Source organism: Miscanthus floridulus, chromosome 11 (genome assembly GCF_019320115.1).
Source record: "Miscanthus floridulus cultivar M001 chromosome 11, ASM1932011v1, whole genome shotgun sequence".
Classification (NCBI taxonomy): domain Eukaryota; kingdom Viridiplantae; phylum Streptophyta; class Magnoliopsida; order Poales; family Poaceae; genus Miscanthus; species Miscanthus floridulus.
Window position 1 is genome coordinate 22659826 of NC_089590.1, and position 25218 is coordinate 22685043.

Consider the following 25218-nt stretch of genomic DNA (forward strand, 5'->3'; position numbering starts at 1 on the left):
CAGGTTATGGCTGATTTTGTCACTCAGCATTGTAATATAGTGGACTCTCTGGAGATTGCTCCTTGGACACTTTTCTTCGATGGGTCCACATGTGGTGAAGGAGCAGGTATCGGCATTGTGTTGATTTCACCTTAGGAAAGGAAGTATGAGTTTTCATTGCCGATTGTTGCTACGTCGACAAACAATCAGGCTGAATACCAAGCCTTGATAAGAGGGTTAGAATTGTTGAAGGAGATACGTGCCGATGCTGTTGAAATCTTTGGTGATTCTATGCTAGTTATAAATCAATTGGCTGGGATCTATGAATGCTGAAGTGAAGTTTTAATTTCATATTATGAAAGATGTTTGCAATTGTTGAAAGGGTTTAGAGATTTGTGTCTTGAACATATTTCTCGACTGCATAATGAAGAAGCTAATCGACTAGCTCAGCATGCTTCAGGGTATCAGCCTATTCAGGAAGTGCTAACATCGGCGGTTGATACCGATGACTGGAGAAAGGAGATTGTCGATTATTTAAAGGATCCATATAAAAAGGTTGAAAGACGTATAAGGTTTCAAGCTACCAAGTATGTGCTCCTCGATGATGAATTATATTATCGAACTATAGATGGAGTTCTACTCAGATGTGTTAGCAGTGATGAATCAAAAAGCTTGATGGGTGAAATTCATGAAGGAGTGTGTGGAGCGCATCAATCGGCTTTCAAGATGAAGTGGATGATTAGAAGGAATAGATATTATTGGCCGACTATTCTTGAAGATTGTTTTAAGTATTTTAAAGGATGTCAGGGGTGTCAAAAGTTTGGTAATATTCAAAGAGCGCCTGCATCGGCTATGAACCCTATAATTAAACCTTGGCCGTTCCGGGGATGGGCTATTGATCTCATCGGTCAGATTTATCCACCATCGAGCAAAGGACATAAATTTATTTTGGTTGCTACCGATTATTTCACAAAATGAGTTGAGGCAATTCCTTTAAAAAAGGTGATGTCGGCTAATATGATCAATTTTGTGAAGGAGCATATTGTTTACCGATTTGGTATTCCTCAAACTATCACTACCAATCAGGGTACTATGTTTACATCAGGAGAATTTGATGAGTTTGCTGTAGGTATGGGAATTAAAGTTTTAAATTCTTCTCCATATTATGCTCAAGATAATGGTTAGGCTGAGGCTTCTAACAAAGGGATCATCAAACTCATTAAGCGCAAAATTAAAGAAAATCCTAAGAGGTGGCATACAGTATTAAATGAAGCCTTGTGGTCATATCGGATGTCATGTCATGGTGCAACCAAAGTAATGCCTTATCAGTTAGTATATGGACACGACGTAGTATTACCTTAGGAAATTAAAATTGCCTCTAGGCAAATACGTTCTCAAAATCAGCTGACAGCCGATGATTATGATACTCTTATGAAGGATGAGTTGGAAGATGTGGCGGGTCATCGGTTAAGGGCTTTAGTTAGCATCGAAGAAAATAAGAAAAGAGTAGCCAGATGGTATGACAAGAAGGTGAAGGTAAAGGTAAAGGAGTTTGCCGATGGAGATCTGGTCTAGAAATTGATTTTACCGATTGGGACTAAAAGTTCAAAGTTTGGAAAGTGGTCTCCTAATTGGGAAGGTCCATATCGGATAAATCAGTCTGTTCCTGGTAACGCATATATTCTAGAAACCCTCGAAGGGGTCGTGTTTCCTAGAGCATTAAATGGAAAATATTTAAAGAAATATTACCCTAGTATCTGGATGGATGCATAAAAGTATAAGTGCCGATAACAGTCCTATCGGCTAGAATTATACAAGGATGTCAATGTCTCGTAAAGTGCTAATGCAATAGACAAGATTTACAAGTTTAACAAGGATTGGATAGCCAATATCGCACGAGGCGAATCTGGTCGGCTTCCTTCATTTCTTTGATGTCTTCATCGGTAGCACCCTCCACAGGCTTGAGTTTTTTCTTCATGGCCAAGGCTTTGCGAGCCTGGGTGTCTCTTTCTTGCTGAAGGGCCTTGATGGCATTGGGTAGCTAGCTTTCTTCTTGTTGAGCATGAGTTAAGGCTGCCTCGACTTCTTTCAATTCAGCCAATAGAGCCATCTTCTTTGCCGATAAATCTAAGATTTTCTGCTTAAGTTTAGCGCCCGAAGTCTGCAAGTTGCCGATGCCCTTGTGCTTCTCATCGGCAATTTGTTTCAATTGTAGCATCTCTTCTTTGAGTTGAGCCTGAGCTGCTCTATCGGCAATGCGTTGAGCAGCCCGTTGATATTGCAGTTGGCGGCTTTCTAAATGGGCTGCTAGGAAGAGTACTTCTTCAACATCGGCAGGGACCTGGCCACAGATTGTTTTGAAAATTGCCTTTGTGGGGTCTGAGTCATCTACCAATTGGGTGGTATCCTGCTGTAACAAGTTTAGGAGAGCTTCCAACTTGGACTTAGTTTCTGCCGATATTGTTCCCAGTGCAAGGGAAGAACTTGTTTCCTCTCCATCATCATCAGAAACGTCAATGGCAAAGGAAAATAGGCTGTTTGGGGAGTCTTGTTCCTGAGGAAAAGAAAAAGAGGTCAGTTAAGGATAAGTATGAATATTATAAATCGACTAGATCAATCGGCTTACCCGTTTCAAGGCAATTTCCTATACTTGGCTGGAGGAAGCAGCTTGGAGTATGCCGTGTGGAGGATCAGCTGAGCTTGCCGATGGGATATCCTCTGTGACCTCATCGGTGGTTGGCTCTTGGGGTATGATGACCGATGACATTGGGGCATATGTGGGGATCGGCATGGACTTTTGTCATTTTGGCTGTGCCTCAGCATCTGTTAAGGCTTTGCGCTTTGCTTGGGCATCAGCAACGGTTGGCTGGGGGGCATTGACACTTGTTGGTTGTGAAGCTTGGACATCTGGTACGCTTGCCGATGTACCCATTTGTTGCTACAAAACAAGTGTAAGGTATGATATTTAACAGATAAAATGTGAAATCAAAGGGATACCTCTGAAGGTTTGTCAGAAGAAGTGGTGTTTGATATCGGAGGAATTGCCGATGATGATCCAGCAGTGGCTCTTACACCCTGATGATTAATGTTAATACAGTTTGTGATCGGCATGAGTAGAAATAAACAGGGTTGTTACCTTGAATGCCTTGACCAGGGTTGTAGCAGCAGTCAATGGAGTGGCCCTAGCTGTAGCCAATTTGGACTTGGAGGTGATGGTCTTGGCACAGGTCTTCTAGTGAGTCAAAGCAGCTAAGGTGGGGGCATTGTAGCCGATCAGTGATATCAGGGAGACAGGCCGAAGATCGAAGGGTTTTCCACTTTTGCTCATAGATGGTGCTGGGTTGTTAACCTGTCATGAGAAAATTAGTTACCGATATATGAAAGGAAAAAAGCAGAAGGGAGTTAAAAGAAACTTACTATGTCATCAGGGATGGCGTATTCAGGGTCGATCATGTGCCGATATGTGTGAGCAGATGTTGCAAACAGTTGTTCCCTCCACTCTCACCACCATTGCTTATATGATTCGGTGATGAAAGATACTAGTGTCCAGATGGATAGATCGACATCTGTAGTATCGGCATCGGGGGAGAGTCACACTACCCTGTTCCAATCTGTTCCGCAGGTGATTGTTTCTCTGGGTTTGATCACATCGGCAAAACAAAGTTTGATTTGCAGTTGCCCAAAAGCTAATTGACGGGATACTGCCGATGGATTGTAAAACTCATACGTGATATTGGTGTTTTTCCCGCTACCGAATGTGTTTACTAGGATTGCCCTAGGAGTAATGATGGCCATCATGAGTTCATTATCCTAATTTAGAGTGTCATTGGCAAAGTTGAAAAGAAGGGGGAATCTGTTTTCTTCGTCAATATAAGGTACCCAGGCCCTATGATCACGAGAAAGACCATTGTAGAAGCTTTGGAAGAATCTGCCGATCTGGTCTTCATTGGCCTCTGTTCTAGGGAGGACAATTATGGCTTCATCAAAATTGAGGGGTGAGCGTGTTGCTGATTCCTCATCCCCAAGTACATGGTCTTCAGCAATTTCTCATGGGAATTGTTGGGCAAAGAAGTCCCATTGCAAATGTTTGTGCATATGGGTATTCAGCCACATGTTGATAAACCACCACGGGCCTCCTAAGTTGCCGATGGGTTTGCCAAGCAAAAGTTTCTGAGACACTTGGTGAAGAAGATGATAAGTGGAGCTTAGAAGGTATCGGCCAAGAGGGAACCTTACACCATTGGCCAAGAGTTCAGCCGCGGGGAGGAAGGCGTTGGTTGGTCCTACTGATCGACCACAGAAGATAAATTTTTCTAATCACATATTCAAGAATGTGGCATGTTCCCTCTAGTTAACTGTCCCAGTCTTCTGGCATTCTTGAATGTATCCTGTCCAACCGCCGATGTTGCGGGTATTCACCCTATATTCAGATTTTCCGCCATAGATGGAGCCTTCATCGGTAGTTGAAATATCCAAGCCAATAAGCATGTAGACATCGACAAGTGTGGGAGTGGCTGGGCCATGTCTAAACATAAAAGTGTTTGTTGTGTCTGACCAGAAGTAGGCAGCTGCAATCATCATTGACTCATTCTTTTGCATATCGGCAATAGATAGCCTAATGCATTGGTCTAGCTTCCGTTCTGCCCAGTGTACTTGCATCGACCTATTAACCCTCAAGTACCAATCTTTCCACCCTTTGGTGGTTTTGGGCCAAGATCGGAATGTATCTTTCCATAAATTCAGAGAGAAATTTTAGGCTCTAAAGGGGATTATGTTAACCTCTGCATTAATCAGATCAGTTGGATCTGGGTTGCCCATTGGTCCTAGGCATTAGACATGCGACTGGTCGGTTGGAATAACTAATTTGTTGCATAGTTCCTAAGTTTAGAGGATCCGGAGAACAAAAGAAAAGAAAAATTACCAATAGTATGAACTCGCAAAGACCAGAGGAATCGAGGTAAAAGGTAACGGAAGTGGAACGAACCGCAGGGATGTCGAAGTTGATTGCCATTATCTTGAGGTAGATGGGGGCACGAGCCGGAGACTCGAGGTTGACGCTGGAGAAGAGTTCTTGTTGGTTGAGGTCGCGTAGTTGTTCGTCGGAGTAGCCGCCGGAAAGAGAAAATGTCAAAGATTGGAGTCTGAGGGTAGAAGACGAGCGTTCCGGAGAAATCTATTTATAAGCCGCTTGGAGTAGGGGTATTTTGGACTTATCTCTATGCCGCACGCATGTAGGTCGAGGTGGTTCAGATGGATATGGTAATTGTTCACATGATAATCAGGGGATTGTATAGATGATTTGATGGCAAGTAATCATGACTTGGAAGAGATATCGGTACAGGATATTTTAATTCTGAAAGTGGCGGCATTATTATGTTAGGATCTTACCGATGGATTATTGTTTCGGTATCTTAACCATAATCAAGGCAAGAGTGGTTGACAATTGTGCGATATTTACTGAGGTGAGTGAATCAGGATTAGATTTGATTAGATTTGATAACAGATCAAGTTTTGGCTTGAAGGATGAGTTACGGTAATTGGGCGAAGGCAAACATTATCTGGAGTAAATTTCGGAGCATTAATGGTTTTATACTCCAAAATTGGGGGGCATGTGTTGACACCGTTTTTTGCACGTGTCAAAATAATCAGAGTGGGCTAATCGGCAGAGGAAAGTTACTGTATACGCTGATAGCCGATGAAAATCAGCTTGTAAAGATGGTTGCCGATGAATGGCGGTGATCGATGGAAAGGTTGATTTAGACTCGGGCGTTGCCGATAAGGTTGGAGATGTTATTGTCGATGCCGATGAAGGAAGGCTTGAAGACTACTGCCGATGAAATAGGAAGTATGCCGATGGAAAGGAGGTCGGTGAGATTTCCATCGTAATTGAGGCGGGCAGGGAAATAGATAGGAGTTGATTTCCTTTTCTATATTTGTTAGAGTATGATTCATGTAAGAGTCACGTGTTTCCTTAGATATGGACTTGGTGTCCTAGTTGTGTTTGGTTATATCTCTTTAGATTAGGATATAAATATAGAGTGAGGGGCAATGTAATAAAGATATATCAATCAATATCAAAACCAATTTTTACTACTATTTGCATCTACTTACTTTTTGGCGACTTCATCAATTTGCATATTTTTTCCTTTTTATGAGTTCTCATTGATTCAGCGAGTTGCATAGCTTCAGTGTGACCTTTGGCGATTCTCGAGTTCCGTGTGAGTACCTCTTGGCCGTGACTTCCGGGCGTATCGCTGTTGTCAGGACCAAAGTGCTCGTATCTTCATCCTTATCGATTAACAGGTCAAATCGACTGGCACGCTTTGGATATCGATTCGGGTATTAGCCCTTTGTATTTGCAGATCCACTTTTGCATCAACAACGGTTCTGCTCGGCGACCCCCGCAAGGCACGGAGAGGATATCCTAAAGATGTTACGAGATCTGATAGGATACGTACGATCCCATGTTTCTTGTAATCTGTTATTACTTTCTGGTTATCTCTCAGATCTAACCGACTTGTAACCTTGCCCCCCAGACTATATAAGGTGGGTAGGGACCCCCTACGAATTCATGGCAAATCATACGATAGCCAATACAAACCAATAGACCACAGGAGTAAGGTATTATGTCATAATGACGGCCTGAACCTATATAACTCGTGTGTCTCTGTTGCCTTCTTGTTCTTGATCACACGCTCCTCTGCCGATCAATCTACCATCGCGGGATACCCCTCGGTGGACTGCCGATGATATTCTGTCGACACCGACCCATTTCAGAACTTGAATGCTGTGTGGCGCCACGCATCGCCGCTGGCCTAACTGGCCAGGCCACATTGGGCCACTACAGGCCTTCACACGGCCATGCTCGCCAGTGATGCCCCTATGCCCTCAGTTCCTCACTCTGTTTCTCTTTTGCCTCAGCGCAGTGCCCACAACAGCCACCGCCGTCGCCATTGCTCCACCGAGCTCATGTGAGCACGCCGCTGCACCACAGTCAGCGGTAGCCCTCACATAGCTCTGCTAGCACCTCACAGACCTCATCGATGTCCTTGCTGAGCCATCTGAGCCCTAGGTGAGCGGCATTGCTGACTCCACACAACGTCGCACCATGGATGCCATGGCCACCGCCGGTGACATCACGCGGCGACACTCGACCGTTTCACCATAGCCGGTAGAGGTAGTGTAGGGAGGTCCGCCATGGTCCCAAGAAGCTGATGTTTGACTTGTCTGGGCACCTAGCACTAGGGTTCGCTGAAGCGCCGCCGTGCGCCATGGCTGAACCGCCGTGCGCCATGGCTGAGCCGCCGTGCGCCATGGCTGACTCACCTTGAGGCCGGTAGAGTTTAGGGTTAGTATGTCAATCGGTGCGGGAGGTCATGGTGAACATGGATGTACCCTCCTCATCACCGATGACACCGCCATCGGTGAGCTCCGCTAGTTCCGCATCGTCCCGAGCCGCCTCCCCTGTTTTGGTGCCGATGACATGTAGGCCCTACTGACCGATGGGTCCAGCCTGTCAGTGACTTAAGGATTGAAAGCTAGTTCAAATATTTCAGATTTGAATGCTATTTTGTAAAATTTATATCTCCAGTTTTGTAGATCCAAATTGGGTGGTTCTAATTTTGTTAGGATCTTGGTGAAGTGTAGTATTTAGGAAAAATATAATATGAGCACTTGTAGTAGAGTTTCTGGAAGAATTAAATTGAAATTTGAAATGTGTTTTTAAATGGATGCAAACTTATTTAAATTATATCTAGAGTTCCTTTGCTCCAAAAATTATGAAATTTGGATGGTGAGCTCTTCTTGATGAGTAGAAACTCTGGAAAAAATTTCAGAATCAGTGCATGAACAGTTTTGAGTTATATATTTTCCTTTTATCATTAGATGATCCTTGTGTGAATTTTAGTAATTTATCTATGAATCCAATGCCCATGAAATTTATTGGAGATGGTCCTAGTACCTTAAGGATTCTAAGAAAAATATAAAATCTATTGCTTGACACTATTCACTAGGGTTTCCTATTTATGTCATTTTAAGCCTTTATGCCTTGTCATTTTTCTGTAGGTTGTTATACTTGTTCAAATGATGTGAAAGTTTTACAGTAGCCTACATGGAGCATGAAGTACCTACTATAATTTTTGTAGATTAAATGGTGCATTTTTCATATATGTTTATTATTCCTCTCAAATAATTAAATAAATTAAGAAAGGCATTAACAGAAATGAATTGGTGGTGAACACTTTACTTTCTGGTGTTATTTTGATATGTGTGATGAGCTAGTAAAGTTGGTTTTGTCCATTTATAGGTTTGCAACATAAGTTAATAATTATTCTCTTGCATTATGTCTTTCTGGATAGTTCTGGGAACTTTGTAAGGTTCACCATGATAATTTGGTTTTCTTGGGAGGTGGTGAATACAAAAGTTATAGATAATTTATGTATCTAGCTCCTGTTAAAATGTAGTGGCATTTGGCCCAGTAGTTTAGGAGTTACAGTCATTTGAAGTTGGATGACTGTTTTGCTTGATCTCTATCTTGTTTGGACCTGATTATGTGGTTCTATAAATTCGACCAGGTAAAGGTTGGAATCATGTCTTGACGTATGAAAATGAATTGTAGGCAATTTCATAATGTTTCCAAATTGTCTTGTTGTCTATCATTTTGATTTATAGATCTCCGGGTATGATCAATTTACTGCACTGCTATATAGTTCCTGTTTTGCTGAAATACGGATGTTTGTGTGTATGCTTGTTGCAATGTTCTTGTTGATTGTTTAGGTGCTAGCCTAACTTGAGAACATGCTTAGGTGCAGGTACTAGGTCCTTAACTGAAGATGAGCAATTGTACATTAGGTTGTATGAACTTGGTAAGTTAAAGTGATTTGAATAGAGCTTAAGTTAGAATATGCGGACTGCAGTAAGCATGTGCATTCCCCGAGCATCCCTAACTTCGTTCATGTGCATCCATGATATTTATTTTACGCATACTTGCAATAGGTGTGCCGGAGAGAGTGACGCTTCTAGAGTTCGAGGGAGCGAGCTAGGAGGAGGAGCCTGAGGTTCAGGCAATCGATGAAGCAGCCGCCGAGGAGGTGTTGCCCGAGTGCCCTGACCACCACCCGTCCTCTTTCCTAAAAGGCAAGCCCCGGAGCATATTAAGTCTCCTATGTTTTTACAAATATCTTGAGTACCTTTCATTCATTGATGATGCATTATGTATTGGAATTGGTTGGAACCAATTGTTGCATTATATATCTATCCTTGTCCAGATATCGCACTTGAATCCTATTTAAGTTCAGGAACGGATTAAACGCTTAGCCATGCTTAGTGCGGTAGAAGTCGGGTGATTTCCTATCACCTGCGAGCTTTAGGATGAAGTGGATCACGGTTGGCTATATTTGTTATCATGGAAAAGAACCATGTTAATAATGAATTAAGACCGGGCAGAGTCTTGTGTAGGTTTGGACATAGTGACTCCGTCTGTGTCGTTTAAGGACCAATGCGTTGTATGTACTTATGTCATGTTGAATGCAACCTAACATTTAGCTAGCCGAATAACTCGTCCGACCATGAAGCCTAGTAGCTCGATTTAGGCTAGGGACATGAGCAGTTGGTCGCAATCTGGATGGCAGTAAGGATGTGCAGAGACCCATTGGCGTAAGCCCAAGGGCGGGTTAAGTCACCGAGCACTCATGGCAAAGTGGTTCTCTGGTGTTGCGGCACTGATCGGACCCGTGACTCCTGAATTGTACCAAAGGTGACTTGTTTGTGACCCTGATGGGCGAAGCAGGGTTTGTGTTAGGAATACCCCTCTGGCTGGATAGGAATCGATTCAAATCGTCGTCTCTCCCGGATAGTGAGAACTTGATTGAGCAGCGGCAACCTAGATTCACTTAATTTAACGATATGGTTAAATGGAGAATGATGATAAAGTTGCCACATTTTATACCTGCTATGGTTAATAATGTTTGCATCTTAATCAAGTGATTGCTTAGTATAGGTGCTAATATAGATGACAGGTTAATGGCTAAAAGTCACTGCTAGCTCAGGTTAAGAGTTGATCATTATTACTTATGCTTTTTTGCAAAAAGAAAGTGTCAGCCAGATCCACTAAATTAAGCTATGTATGATCCTTGGTGTCAATTATTTTGGTTTCTAATGGGTAAGTCTAGCTGAGTACAACCTCGTACTCAGGGTTTATTCCCTCTTGTTGCAGATGACCTTCTTTATCAGGGCTTCTGTAAGTACTGTCTCCACCCGACGGGTGACGAAGACTAGATCACGGGCATGATCTCTGTTTATCTTATTCAAATGCTTTTGTGGGATGTGATCGGCAATCTGGTACTTGTATTTGAACTCGTGTGTGTGAGTTAAAATATTTGCTTTCGCTACTTTACAAGACTTGGTTTGTAATAACTATGACTCTGATGTGTTGTAATCTATCTACAAACTGTTTGTGAAATGTTGTAACGTGTGATGTGTTATGTTGAATTACTGTGATCTTGGTTGTATGCAAGTGGGTTTGGAATCCTTCGAGGTTTCAGTTGACTACCTGGTTTATATGGGCTCAAGTGCGAGAATTTGATCGTTTCAACGATTGTTTTTGTACTTGTGCTCTTATAAATTGGACGGTTCTACGACATATCACACTCTGACGAATGCCACGCCTCGCGCTGTCATGGCCGACCGACAATAGAGCATGGCCGCCACATGGAGGAACCAAAGCCATGCGTCACCACCAGTCTGACCAGCTAGGCCATGTTGGGCCATAGCGCACTACAACATGCCCCGCACTCGCCCGCTCAATCCCTGTGCTCTCATTTCACTCTCTGCCTCTTCCTTCGCCCACCTGCAATAGCCGCAGTAGCGAACAGCGCCGCCGTCACAATTGCTGGCCACCTTGCTCACCTTGCGCTGTGTCACGTCGCTTGTCCACCACTGCAATAGTGCCATTGCAATCCCACCGCATCACCGAGCCACCTCTGCCGAGCACCGCGCCACCTCCACCGCTGCACTTCATCGTCGTGGCCGCACCGCCTCCGACCGCCTTTCGCCGTAGTGGTTGGTGCTCTAGAACCGCCATCGTGTGTAGCAGCTCGTAGACTCATTAGATCGAGTTGTCGTGGTCACTGCTAGTGTAGCATCATCATCCTGCTCTACCATGCCGCCGTTGACGCTGTCGCCGTGCTTAGCTCTGGTAATAGGTCTAGCTTGTCAGCTCAATAGGTGCGGGAGGTCATGGGGACCACGGTTGGGTCGGTGCCGTCGATGGAGAGGGTCACCGTCAGCGAACTCCAGTTGTCCCACGCCGTGCTATGTATTGCCGTCGCTGACGTGTGGGGTCGACTGAACCGAAGGCCCCAGCAGTCAGTGACTCGATGGAGAAAGCTAGTTCATTTGTTTTCAAATTTGATGCAAACTTTGAAAAATGATAAGTAGAGTTGTAGAGATCCAAATCTTGTGAACCAAATTTTGTTGTATTCCTTAGGAAGTATAGTTTTTTTATAAAAATATGAAATGTGCATTTTCTGGTATTTTTCATGGTGATTTAAATATAGTTAAATGAGTGCTTTTTGTATGTTTACCATTTTGTAAATTAGATATCTTGAGCTAGAAAAATGATAAAAATGTGATTCCAATTTTGTGGGTTTTGTATTGACATGCTCTAGCTAGGAAAAATAATAAGTTTACTGTAAACTTAATTTAAATATGGTCTTTCTATTTATTTATTAATAAATGGCATTTTCTAAGGAAATTTGTAGGGATAAAAATATGTAAAATATTTCTATGCAAATTTTTGTACAGTAGTATGGCACTAATGTGAAGCTAGGAAAAATATATAATCTGTTGCTTGACACTTTTCTATAGGGTTTTCCATTTTCACTAAAATAACCCTTGCTAGCTTGTCATTTTTGCATAGGATGTTATACATATGCAATTGTAAGAAATTTTCACAGTAGCATATTGTGACCATTAGGAGTCTAATGTAATTTTCTAAGAATTTATTGTGCACATTTGGTGTATGTTTATTATTTACCCTAATTATTTAATTAAATTAATAAAGGCATTTAAATAATTAGATTGTGATTAAGCATGATGTTTTCTATGGTTCTTATGATGCATAGTAACTGTTGATGTCAATGGTAAGGCTTAGAAGCCATTGATGGTATGCAAATAACTAATTATCACTTTATAATTCAAATACAAAGCTGCATGTATAGTTTTGATTGTGTGGATGATTTCATATGGATAATGATCTTTGCTATAAAACTTGTTAATAACAAAGTTGTAGATAACTTACTAGTGTATCTTCTGTTACATTTTCACAGTCATAGGCCTTAGGGTTTTCGAGTTCTAGCTGTTACAAGTTTGCTGTCCGAAATGTTTGCTTTCTGGATAGATTTTATTGAATGATTTGTTTGCCCTGTATAACTTTTTAATTATAGCAAGAGTATTAAAAGAAAGTTGTAGACAATTTTATAGGCTTTCCATAAAGTCCAAGATCACAACATTTGGATAAGTAGAACTTCAGTTATGAGGAAAACAAGTAGCTGCTATTTTGTGGTATAGTAAATGAATTGTTGAAGTGTTTGATTAAGTAATCAAGAAGAGATATGCACATACTCAATAAAATGTGATGCACTTGTTATTACTTTAACACCATGCTATTAAGAATACTTACATGAATGCATTCATTAGGTGTCATCATACTATACTTGTCAGCATATATGCATTCGCAATATCTTATGCCATATTCATGCATCTAGGATCGATAGAGGAGATAACGTTGCTGGAGTTCAACAAAGGAGAGGAAGGGGACCAACAGGAGATTCCTCAAGCCATAGATCCCAAATACGAGGAGCAGACCCCAAAAGAGCTTCCGGAGTGCCCTGACCACCGCCCCACTTCTTTTCTAAAAGGCAAGCCCCGGAGCATTCTCACTCTCCTAGTGTTTTGCAAAATATTACTCGAGTCCTTTATGATTGATGCATTAGGTTATAAGAGTTGATTGAAACCACTTGATGCATATAATTTCCTTGTCTAGAAATACACCTTTAACCCTGTGTAGGTCCAGGATCGAATATATACTTAGCCCTGCTTAGATCAGTAGAAGTCGAGTGATTTCCTATCACCTGTGAGATATAGGTGAATACCAAAGCACGGTTGGCTATATTTGCTATCGTGGAAAAGAACCATGGGGTAAAAGTAAATGGAGGCCGGGCGGAGTCTATGGTAGATTGACTCATGTGATTCCGTCTATGCCGATTAAGGACCGTACCGTTGTTGGCACTTCTAACAAGATTGAACACATGCCTATCACTTAGCTGGCCGGATAACTCCTTCCGACCATGAAGCCAAGTAGCTCAACTTAGGCTGGGCCCCGCTCTATAAGAGTGCACACTCTGGATGGTAGTAAGGATGTGCGGGGAAGCCAGACATGAGCCCAAGGGCAGGATAGTTCTGAACGTCCTGACAGTTGGTTGTCCCTGATTGTGTGGTGCTAGGCGAACCCACGACATGTGGACTTGAGTTGTACCAAAGGTGACCTAAGGTGACCATTGATCTGGTCCGCCTAGGTTTGTAATAGGAATAAATTCCCAGCTGGTTGAAATTGATTCGAATCGCCGTCTCTCTCGGATAGTGAGAAACTTGGCTAGCCCCAACATCGTAGTAATTGTATTATGGATTATGATGGTTCGGATAAACATGAAATTACTATACCTACTATGGTTACTAATTGCATGCTCTTAAAATGATATACCACATGTTTGGCATAGGATAGTTGCTAATTTGGAGATGAATAGTTACAAATAACTTGATAACAGAATTATAATTGTATAACTAAGTTAATCGCTTTTTATGCAAATGTTGTCAAGCTACCTCCACTTGTACATCCTTGCATAATCCTTGGAGTCAATTTATTTCTGGTTTATGATTGGTAAGTCTAGCTAAGTACCTTCTCGTACTCATAGTTTTATTCCCATTGTTGCAAATGGCATAGTTTATCATGGGTATTGCAAGAGTTGCTTCTATCCCGCTGTGGATGAGGAGTAAGCCTTGGGCAGGCTTCTTTATTAATCCCTCTACATGCTTTTGTGGACTGTGATCGTATGTTGGCACTGTATTAAACTATGTTGGCAAATGGTACTTTCAAACTTAATTTGCTTTTGCTATTATCTATCAAACTTGGTTTGTAATAACTTTGTTCATACTCTGGTGATGGAAATGTATCTGCAAACTTTATGTAATATGTGACATGTATGTTGAATCATGTACGATCTTGGTTGTTTGTGGATCATTTATCGAGACCCATTGTGGTACTCGACAGAATATCGAGTTTATATGGGCTCAAGTATGACAGTGCGACCGCTTGCGGGCTGCCATTGTACTTGTGCTCTTATAAATTGGTCAGTTCTGCGACAATCCACCTATCATCAAGCACTCCACTGACCCACTCTAGGCTGACAATTGGCTACATGCTATTGAGAGGCAACTTGAGATTGCCCAGTGCGATGACAGAGAGAAAGTCTTGTATGCTACTGGACAGCTGCAAGGAGCTACACTTGATTGGTGGGACTCCTTCCGCTTTGGCCGTACCGAAGCTAATCCTATCACCTGGCAAGAGTTTTGTGGTGCCTTCTACTCTCATCATGTGCCTGCTGGATTGATGAAGCTGAAGAAGAAAGAGTTCTTGGCTCTTAAGTAGGGGAGCATGACTATTGCAGAGTATCATGACAAGTTCATACAACTATCATGGTATGCACCTACTGAGGTGGACGACGTTGAGAAGAGGTAGGAGGTATTCATGGAAGGCCTGAATGATGGTCTCCAATACCAACTATTGTCTCATACCTTTGCCTATTTTTAGTAGCTGGAGGACAAGGCCTTGGTTATTGAGAATAAGTGTCGCAAGATGGAGGACAAAAAGAGAAAGTTCTAGGGGCAACAGCAAGGGAGTAACTCTTGAGTCTGCACTGCTACTCAGCAAGCTTACCCATAGTAGCGCTATCAAGGTCAGTCTAGCCTGGTCAATCGCAACCAGCAACCATAGCGTGCATAGCAGTAGCAGCAACAACAACAGTAGTATAAGGCACCAGCTCAGCGCCAGCAGCAGTCCAACAATGTTCCTGTGAAGAATAATGTCCCCAATAGTCCACAGAAGAATGGTACACCAAAGGCACCAAATGCATTCAATGATAACATATGCTTCAATTATGGAGAACCAGGACATTACTCTAACAGATGCCCCAAGAAGACAACTAACATGCAGCAGAACTATGTTTGGGGAAAAGTCAACCATGTGACTATAGAAACAGCTCAGGAGGCACCCGATGTAGTGATCAGTATGTTGCCGGTCAACTCAAACTTAGCTACAGTACTTTTTGATTCTAGTGCTTCGCATTCCTTCATAGCATATACTTTGATAAAGAAGCATGGTATTCCCATATGTGTTATGAAGAAACCCATGTTAGTAAACTCACCTGGAGGGGAAATGAAAGCAAATTGGATATGCTTAGCTACTAGTCTCAACATATGGGGGGTAGAATTTCAAGCCAACCTTGTAGTCATAGACTCATATAGTATTGATGTTATCTTGGGTATGGATTGGTTGAGGTCCCAGAAGGTAGTTATTAATTGTGGGAACAGTTCCATTAATCTTACCACTCCATCCAGAGAGAAAGTTGAGTATGTGGCAACACAGCTAGCCATAGAAATCTATCAGGTTAATCAATTAGAGGGCACAACCATAGAGGATATATGGATAGTAAACGAGTATCCAGATGTCTTCCCTAAGGAGTTACCAGGTATGCCACCTAAACAAGATATTGAGTTTATAATTGAACTTTTACCTAGAACTACACCCATAGCTAAGAGACCTTATAGAATGGGAATGAATGAATTAGCAGAACTTAAGAAACAAATAAGGGAATTGCTAGATAAGGGTTATGTCCAACCTAGTTCTTCACCTTGGGGAGCACCGGTATTGTTTGTAGAGAAGAAAGATGGTACACAAAGAATGTGCATAGATTACAAATCACTTAATGAGGTCACAATTAAGAATAAGTATCCATGGCCTAGAATCGATGACATGTTTGACTAGTTGAAAGGACCTTGTTTGTTTTCCAAGATCGACCTCCAATCTGGATACCATCAGATTGAGAATAAGATGTTTTGACATTCCTAAAACTGCTTTTGTGACCCGATATGGACTATATGAGTTCATAGTTGTGGGGGTATGCCCCCCGGTATCCTCATGATAAGACATGGGCCACACCATCGGAGGTGGCCTGGCCCACAAGATCAAGGCATGCATGGCATTGCTCGGCGTGCACCGCAAGCTATTGTATAGTACCAAATAGGCTACTTTACTTGTAACCCTGTCTCTCCAGACTATATAAGGAGAGGCAGGGGTCCCCTAGTGGACATGAACCATCTAGATCTATCTACTACATCTCAATACAATACACCAAAGACACAGGACGTAGGGTATTACGTCGATCAGACAGCCTAAACCTATCTAAATCGCTGTCTCTGCGCCTTGTGTCACCATCTAGTTCCTGATTACGCACACCCCCATTGACAAATCTACCATCATGGGATACCCCTCGGTGGACTGTCGATGATATTCTATCGACAGTTGGCGCGCTAGGTAGGGGTGTGCGCTTGATCCATGGTGAGCCAGATGGACCTCAAATCAATAGCATGTTCTCGTCGTCAATCTCGTGGAGATCCATGTCGGTTGACAACGATGATTCATCGCTGGCTACATTAGGCCCTATGATCGCAGATCCAATCTCAGAACAACCTCTGAGGTCATCTTCACCAATAACTCACCACTCGCCAGGTGCTCACCGTCAACACCGACCAGACATTCTGTCTAAAGCTAAGTCATGCTTTAATATTTTCCTAAATATTCCCCAATCTCCGTATGTCGCCATGATGTTCTCCGAACTATTTTCTCCATGTTTGCTCTCCAAATGATTTTCTGAAACCCTCGAACAGTCCTGTTGATGCTTGGATGCCTCCAGAGACGGCCCTATCTCCGGCTCCTCCCTACACGTGCTACGGGCTTTGTGCTCTACATTATGGGTGGTCGGTAGCGGCTCCTTGGTCACGCCTGTTCCTCCTACACGTGCATGGGCTCCGCGCTTGATGTTATGGACTATGGGCTAGCTAGGGCTGGAGACTCAGCTACACACTAATTGTTCAGGCGGTTTATATTAAATATAAATATATCTTCACACCAACTGATCGCCAAACTGCATACACCGTTTCATCACCATTGCTGATTTTTCTCTGGAGTTTATTTATTTGTGTGTCATGTACTACCCATTCTACATGTTTGTATTGTAGGATCATCATCCAGGTGATCGAATCACCTAGTGCTCGGGCTTCCTCACCGATCAACTTGTCAGACCACTCGGTTCATGGACTCCATCGCCGACTAGTTGATTGGACTGTTTGCCGCTCATGCTTCATCGCCAGCTATGCCGGTTACTCCTCAGCGCTCAGATTCTTCATGCTTGAGGACTAAGTGGGCACACTTCACTGCACGAATGTCACCAGCTACACCGGGGACTCCTTGGTGCTCGAACATCGCCGCCTACACCGGAGACTCCTCGGTGCTCGATCATCGCCAGCGACACTGGGGACTCCTCACTCCTTGGTGCTCGGATATCGCCGCCTACGTCAGGGACTCCTCGCTCCTCGGTGCTCGGACATCGCTAGTGATGCTGGGGACTCCTCGCTCCTCGGTGCTCGGACATCGCCGCCTACGCCGGAGACTCCTTGCTCCTTAGTGCTCGGCCATCACCGCCTACGCTAGGGACTCCTCGCTCCTCGGTGCTCGGACATCGCCGCCTACGCTGGGGACTCCTCGGTGCTCAGTCATCGCCAGTGACACCAGGGACCCCTCGCTCCTCGGTGCTTGGTCATCGCCAGCGACACCAAGGACTCCTCACTCCTCGGTGCTTGGACATCGCCGCCTACACCGGGGACTCCTTGATGCTCGGTCATCGCCAGCGATGCTGGGGACTCCTCACTCCTTGGTGCTTCGACTTCGCCGCCTACACCGAGGACTCCTCGATGCTCGGACATCACCACCTATGCCAGGGACTCCTTGCTCCTCGGTGCATGGACCTTGCTACCTATGCCGAGGACTCCTCGGTGCTTGGACATCGCCACCTATGCTGGGGACTCCTCGCTCCTTGGTGCTCGGACATCGCTAGTGACATCGATGACTCCTCGCTCCTCAGTGTTCGATCATCGCCAGCGATGCTGGGGACTCCTCGGTGCTCGGTCATCGCCAGCAACACCGGGGACTCCTCGCTCCTCGGTGCTCGGTCATCGCCAGCAATGTCGGGGGCTCCTTACTCCTCAATGCTCAGTCATTGCCAGCGACACCAGGGACTCATCGCTCCTCAGTGCTTGGTCATCGCTAGCGATGCTAGGGACTCCTCACTCCTCGATGCTCGGTCATCACCAGCGACGCCGGGGACTCCTCGCCCCTCGATGCTCGGTCAGTTGCCAGTGACGCCGAGGACTCCTCGCTCCTTGATGCTCGATCATCGCCCGTGATGCTGGGGACTCCTCGCTCCTTGGTGCTCGGTCATCGCCAGTGATGCCAGGGTATCCTCACTCCTCGGTGCTCGGACATCACCAGCGATGCCGGGGACTTCTCGCTCCTTGGTGCTCGGTCATCACCAGCGACGCCGGGGTCTCCTCGCTCCTCGGTGCTCAGACATCACTAGCGACACCGGGGACTCCTCGCTCCTTGGTGCTTGGTCATCGCCAGTGATGCCGGGGACTCCTCGCTCCTCGGTGCTTGGTCATCGCCAGCGACGCCGGGGACTCCTCGGTGGTCCCTTGGTGGTCGGATCTTGCTACATCTCATCGATGTGCTATCAAGCTACTCCATGCTATTCAGTTTATGGTGCTGATTTTGGGCAGCACATCTGGGGTCTTGATACGCGCATGTTAGACGATGTCGGCTAGCTTTCAGACTTCTTTGACCCTACTACAAGATTCATTCTTCATCTTCCAGCAGGCTTGGGGACTAAGTGGGCACACTTCACCTTGTAGTGAATGTGCTTGTTCTCATCTTGAGGCTATGCCTAGGGACTAGTTGACTGCTCGGTTGGTCTTCTACTTTCTGACCCTGGCACCATGTGACTACGTCACCTACTGTTAGGCTCAGGGACTAGCTATGGGGGTATGCCCCCCTGGTATCCTCATGACAAGACATGGGACACACCATCGAAGGTGGCCCGACCCATAAGATCAAGGCACACACGGCGCTACTCGACGTACACCGCAAGCTATTGTATAGTACCAAATAGGCTACTTCACTTGTAAGCCTGTCTCTCTAGACTATATAAGAAGAGGCAAGGGTCCCCTAGTGGACACAATCCATCTAGATCTATCTACTACATCTCAATACAATACACCAAAGACATAGGATGTAGGGTATTACGTCGATCAGACGGCCCAAACCTATCTAAATCGCTATCTCTGCGCCTTGTGTCACCATCCGGTTCATGATTACATGCACCCCCACCGACAAATCTACCATCGTGGGATACCCCTCGGTGGACTGCCGATGATATTCTATCGACAATAGTCATGTCCTTTGGTCTGACAAATGCACCTGCTTACTTCATGTATTTGATGAACAAAGTATTCATGGAGTACCTTGACAAGTTTGTCATGGTGTTCATTGATGATATATTAGTCTACTCTAAGAATGAGGAAGAACATGAGGGACATTTGAGGTTAGTATTGTAGAACCTTAGAGAACATCAACGCTATGCTAAGTTTAGCAAATGTGAGTTTTGACTAAAAGAAGTGTCTTTCCTTGGTCACATAATCTCTAATGGAGGAGTAGCAGTAGATCCCAAGAAGGTTAGAGATGTGTTGAGTTGGAAGCCACCTCAGGATGTCAGTGAGATTCAAAGTTTCCTTGGTATGGTTGGGTACTTAGGAGGTTCATCAAGGGATTCTCTAAGTTAGCAAAACCCATGACTGCTCTGTTAGAGAAGAATGCCAAATTTGTATGGTCTACACAATGTTAGGATAGTTTTGAGGAGTTGAAGAAGAGACTGACTTTGGCCCCAGTGCTTATCTTACCTGATCTTACCAAAAGCTTATCTATCTATTGTGATGCCTCATGGCAAGGTCTAGGCTGCGTTCTTATGCAAGAGGGTAGAGTTGTTGCCTATGCATCTAGACAACTGAGAAAACATGAGTTAAATTATTCGACTCATGATCTGGAGTTAGCAGCTATGGTACATGCTCTCAAGATTTGGAGGCATTACCTGATTGGTCATAAGTGTGAGATTTATACGGACCATAAGAGTTTGAAGTATATGTTCACATAGTCAGATCTGAATTTGAGGCAGCGCAGATGGTTAGAATTAATCAAGGATTATGATTTGGAGATACACTATCACCCAGGGAAGGCTAGCGTTGTAGCAAATGCTCTAAGTAGGAGGAGTTATGTGAACATGGCCTATACAACTCAGCTACCTAGAGAGTTGTATGAGGAGTTCAAATACCTGAATTTGGGTATTGTAGCTAACACCATGGAGTTAGAGGTAGAACGTACTCTAGAACAAGAGATTCATAAGAGACAGTTGAATGATGAAAGAATTAAAGATATTGCTGAATGTATAGTGATTGGTAAAGCCCTAGGATTCCACATGGATGACCAAAGAATAGTATGGTTTGGCAAAAGGATTTGTGTGCTAGAAGTGAAGTCTATTAGAGAGTCTATTTTGAGGGAAGCTCATGACTCGGCCTATTCTATACACCCGAGGAGTACTAAAATGTATCTTGATCTTAAAGAGAGATATTGATGGTATGGACTAAAAAGAGATGTAGCTAAACATGTGGCCATATGTGATATGTGCCAAAGAGTAAAGGTTGAGCATCAGAGGCTAGCAGGTTTACTACAGCCTATGAAGATACCCGAGTGGAAATGGGAAGAAGTTGGGATGGATTTCATAGTGGGATTACCCCATACACAGAGGGGATATGACTCTATCTGGGTAATAGTAGACCGTCTGACAAAAGTAGCACATTTCGTTCCTATCAAGACAACTTATTCTGGTGCAAAGTTGGCAGAGCTATACATGGAGAGGATTGTATGTTTACATGGAGTACCAAAGGAGATTATTTTAGATAGGGGTACACAGTTCACATCTCATTTTTTGCAGAAATTGCATGAGTCCATGGATATGAAGTTGAACTTTAGCTCAGCTTATCATCCTTAGATAGATGGGCAGACCAAGAGAACAAATCAAATTTTAGAGGATATCCTAAGAGCTTGTGCTCTATAGTACAGGACAAGTTGGGATAAGAGTTTGCCAAATTCTCTTATAATAATAGCTACTAGAAAAGTCTTAAGATGGCACCGTTTGAGGCGTTGTATGGTAGAAAGTGCAGGACACCACTATTTTGGAATCAAACTGGGGAAAGTCAAGTCTTTAGGCTAGAAGTTCTGCAACTAGCAGAGAAACAGGTACAAATAATAAGGCAAAACTTGAAGGTTGCACAATCTCGATAGAAAAGCTATGCTAACACGAGAAGAAGAGATTTGGTGTTTGAGATTGGTGACTTTGTTTATCTCAAAGTTTCGCCTATGAGAGGAGTTAAGAGGTTTCATACCAAGGGAAAGTTGTCATCCAGGTATGTGGGACCCTTCAAGATCATCAACAGGAGAGGAGAAGTTGCTTACTAGCTGGAATTACTAGAACAACTCTTAGGTGTTCATGATGTCTTCCATGGTTTGAAAAGAAATGTTTGAGAGTACCCAAGGAACAATTACCCTTGGATGAACTAGATATCCAAGAGGATCTATCATATAAAGAATATCTAGTGAGAATTTTGGAAACAACGGAGAGAATCACAAGAAGTAGGATAATAAGAATGTATAAGGTTCAGTGGAACAAACACTCTATGGATGAGGCCACTTGGGAAAGAGAAGATGATATGAAATCTGTTTATCCCAATCTTTTTGAACCATCTGAATCTCGAGGATGAGATTCATCTTAAGGGGCGTAGGTTTGTAACACCCAAAAATTTCAACTACAAATTAGTAATTAATTTTGAGCATTTATTTAATTTTCTATGTATTTTAAACCTAGGCCAAATAATAATAAATTTGGGTTAAATAAAATTAACTATAAGGTTGAGAAACATGTTTGTTGCATTCATGCCGAAGTATACAATTTTTTATTGAGTGTAGGGTTAAGTTGTTTGAAGTTGAATTCAAATTGCATTTGAATTTGGCTTAGATTTGAAAACTAGAAATAGGAAAGAATTTGATTTTTGAAAAACTTCTTCTTTTTCTAGCCTAGCCCTAGAACCGGCCCAGCATTTTCTTTCTCCCCTTCCCGGCTTTGGCCTACTCGATGGCCTAGCTTGCACCATCGCTCCATGCTTCCCTTCCCGCGCTTGGCCTACTGGTGGCCCAGCTAGCGCCTCCCCGTCCCTTCCCTTCCACCCGCATGGCCTGCTCACCGCGTGGCCTAGCTCGGAGCCACGGCCCACTTTGGCCCTCCCTATAATGCCCACGACCGCACGCGCTTCACTCCCTCCTCCCTCTCACTACATCGCTAGCCCCACCCATCAGCCGGCCATGCTCCCTTCCTTCCCTTTTCTTTCCTTCCCCATGCGCTCCCTTTCCTTCCTTTGCCCCAGCGATGGCACATGCCATGCACGGCAAGCCACCCGGCCACCGCACCCGCATGGAAGGTGACCAATTTCACCCGCCTCCTGCTCCCCTTCCATCTACCGCTCCCTCTCTAGCCTATAAAGCACTGAGACGAGCCCCTCCTTCTCCTTTCCATTTGTCCTCGCTCAAGCTCACTCACCACCGCCCATAATTCACCTGCTCTGGTGCCCAATCCTCGACGCCGACGCGCCCGTGAGCTCTGCTGTGACCCACTGGTGCCGTAGGAGTCTTCAATTCTTCGATTTAGCCTTGAATTGATCAGATTTCACACATCCATGTCATGGTTTCTCTCTCTAGTTGTCGCCGTTGTCGACCCACCCCTTCAAAGCCCTTCCCGAACGCTATGACCCCTTCCTTTGACCTCGTGGTGAGCTTCTCCATCTTCTCGTGCTCTCCATTCATCAAATAATGCACTGGAATGCCATATCAGCAAGCACCAATCACCGCTGGCCATGGTGCCATTGTGGGACGTCACTCTGGCATGTTCCCCGCCCTCGATTTGCACCCCGTTGAGTTCACGAGCGCCTGTAGATCGATTATGTGTGCTCGGTTTGACCCGGGGGGGTCCAGAACACCGTACCAGGGTTTGCCGCCATGCTTGCCTTGCAGCTGGCCATGGTAGGCTCACTGGTGGTATGGTGCAGCTGGTGGAGGTTTCTCCTGTGCATCTTGCACCGTCAGATTCATGTGGACGGCCATGATTGAAGTGTACCGCTTCGATGTGTAACCGGTTCACCACGATTGTGGACTTGGCCCATGGTGCCGCATCAGCGCGTGCCCACGCCACATGGTGCACCACACCACTCACACGTAGGCACGTGTCTACCCAGTCAGCAACTGCAGTCAACTAATGGTTAGCTGCGCGTGTTTTGTGAAATAGCCCCTCGATTTCTAGTAAATTAACCCGCAGTCTAGTTTAGTTCAAAAGAAATACATTTTAGTCATGTTTTTATTCATTTTAGACCCTATAGTTTCCAAAAATAGTGTGCACAGTCCATAAACCATGTAAATTCAGATTTTAATTGTTTTAATTCAAAAACAAGTTCGGTTTATTTACAGAAATGCCATTGCACCTTATTTCATGCATAACTTTTGCGTTTTAAGTCCAATTTGAGTGTTTCTTTCGCTCACGTGTTCATAGCAGTACATAGAATAGATTTATAAGCTTTTCAATCTAAGTTTCTACTATTTGGTGTACTATTCTAATAGAAGTCTATTTGTATGCATGTAATGATTAGAATGGATGCTTGATTTGGTGCATTGGAACACGTTTAGAGGGTGTGCAGTTTGTGGTAACTGAGGACCAGTAGTACCTAGAGGATAACTTTTAAGAAGGCAAGTTTACCAAAGGCCTCATGTACCTATGAACTATTACAATTCATATTCATGCATGTGTCTAAATGGAAATACCTTTAAGGACTTTACCTAGATTATTACTTGTACCACATATCCTTGTTACCTAGGGTTTGGGTATGCATTTTGGATAGATGATGCAATGCTTAACATAAAATAATGGTTAAACATGACTAAAGGCATTATGCAATGTGATAAAATGGAGCTTTTTAGCAACATTTAGGGGGCTAGAGTATAGGATTGAGTACTCTTGTTGGTGCAGAAGGTGACCAACAAATAAATATTTGTAGTTTTGCCATACGTTGTGATCGGAGGTGGCCAAGCACTCAATGACATAGGGTTTATACTAGTTCAGGCAACATGCCCTATGTCTAGTTTGAGTTGGTCGATGACTTTATTCTTGAGCCCAGGTGCTCAAAGTTTGTAGTGGGGATACAAATGAGAAGGTGAAAGATGGGGGATACAAGAGGTCCAGTCGGCTCTGGTCGGAAGGTCCAAGAGCGACAGGAGCTCCGCTATGGGCTAAGTGTTCAAGCATGTACTTGAGGTCCAAACCTAGCGGTTCTGTGGTTGTGAGCTAGTGAACTTGATCGATCTAATGAATCAAGAAGTACTTGAATCAACCTAGCTTAACTGAGTTTCTTGGGAGAGAGCGCATCCCCTTTTATAGATGAAGGGGATGGCCTTACAACTAAGAGGGAGAGAGTACATATGCTTCTAAACCTTGCTGCCCATGTCGGTGGGTACATGATGATGGTAGGCACCCACAATACTGTTGGATGTTATATGCACGTGGGAGGTTACATCGTCTTGTTTAGGGTATGGCAGATGTCGGTACCTGCTATACTGTTGATGCCTAGAGGCATGTGAGGAGTTTCACCATATTCACTCAGTACTGTAAATGCCAGCGCCCACAACACTGTCGATGCCTAGAGGCATGTGGGGGCCTTACTATATGGGAGTTTAATGGCACCCACAATACTATAGGGAAAATGTTGGCACCTACAACACTGTTTGTGTTAGGGTGGTTATAGAGTACTATTTCTATAGGTGTATAGGGTATGGTCCCTGGTATCATGGTTTGACTTGTGCTCCTTGCTTTGCTTTCTCCGCTCATTTCCTGGTCCTTTCTGAGCGGGTGTCCCCAGTCGGTT